The sequence below is a fragment of the Gavialis gangeticus genome, unplaced genomic scaffold, assembly GCF_001723915.1.
Source record: "Gavialis gangeticus isolate Ggan-Ray unplaced genomic scaffold, GavGan_comp1, whole genome shotgun sequence".
Classification (NCBI taxonomy): Eukaryota; Metazoa; Chordata; order Crocodylia; family Gavialidae; genus Gavialis; species Gavialis gangeticus.
The window spans coordinates 968,036-969,691 of record NW_017729020.1 but is presented as its reverse complement, the minus strand read 5'-3'; positions in this window follow the sequence as shown (position 1 = coordinate 969,691).

Sequence of the window (1,656 nt, the reverse complement as noted above, 5' to 3'; positions counted from 1 at the left end):
CCCCAATACTTAAAGCAGCCCAGCACTAAGCTGTATGGACTCATGGGCAGAAGCTCAATACTGGCAAACCTGTGGCCTCTTTCCAATACTGTAATGACCTACTTTACAGCTAGATAAATGCGAAAGCATGGAACATATACTATCCCATGTCCAGGAAAGATCATAATCCTTACAGAGAAGTACTATGGCCTGTGTAACAAGAGGGAAACCAATCACTCATTCATCTTCTGTAAAGAGTAACCTTTTTTAGCAATCCCATTCCCCGCCCCCCCATGAAACACAAAAACATTTGGTTTAAGAAGGCCACTGAAAAAACAAGACGTCAGGTTGTGCTGGTCTGCTGTGCATTTGTATAAATTATGCTAGCACAAGCTGCTTTTGAATTGTGTGTACAATATTCAACACATAACTTAAATCATCAGAAGGCAGCTGTTTTAACTGTATGTGTTCATAGTGCTGGTTATACCACACATGGTACTAACCAAGAACATTTTAATACAGTTTTGGTATGGAGGCATTACTACAGTTGATTGGTCTTTCTTAAATGATGTCTTTTGTGGTATTAAGGAGTACTGAGGATTTAATTTTGCAGGAGTTTAATCAACTCTGTGAGTACCAGTATTTCAGTAGGGAGGTGAACCATAAGAAGCTCTTTAGTTTTCAGTTACAACATAACTGTGGGTAAACAAAGTATACACAACTACTATAGATTCGTCAATGAAGAAATTCTATCATCACATGACATTGTCATGACTATCATACCACTCCCTCCCAGAAAATGTGATAATTATCCTGAGTGGAAATGTTATTTTTAATATATGGAAATAAAATACTGCAATATTCATGTATGAACCAAATTGTCATATTGAAAGTCAGTATTGAAAGTATAAAGTAACTCCTGGGTTTAAATGGAAAACAAACAAACAAACAAACCATGCTTTCTGCAATAGGTTACTGATCTGGCTAGTCCATCAAGCACATCCTAATGCCATTAGACAACCACAGATAAATTTGCTATTAAAAGTTAAATTTAAAGGCATATTTTTAAAGTGTGCTATTCAGAAAATGCACTTAAATAGGTTAGCAGGAGTTTTTAATTTAACCAAAGAATACTACAATAGGATATTGGCTACAAAAGTCCCAAGTCTGCTCTCAATAGATTTATACCACCTTTGATATGACAAAATGATCTTTTTGCCATGAATATTTGCCTTTCTATACTTAAATTTGGTTCAAAGATATTTCCTTCTAGCCCATCTATTCAGCATCATCTTCTTTACAAGGTACTGTTTAATTTAGCAGTTCAAAATCCAGGCAATGACAAACACAGCAAAGACATAGTATTGCATTAACAGCTGTATTTCTATCCCCCTCTCCTCCTGGCTTACACACCTAGCACATACGTAAACAAGAAACATTAAAGTATTCAACTTTTCAGAACTGCAGAGTCAAAGTCTGCAATACATCTACCTCCGAGCAGCTGATACCACAGCGTCTTACATTGTAAACTCTCACACTGAAATGGCATCAATACAATTTGCAGATGCCATTCTGACTATAATTCAAATCTGAAGGGTGAGTGGGAGGACTCCTCTACCATAACAGTATTAAACCCCACCCCAAAAACAAAACAAAACAAAACAAAACAAAACAAAA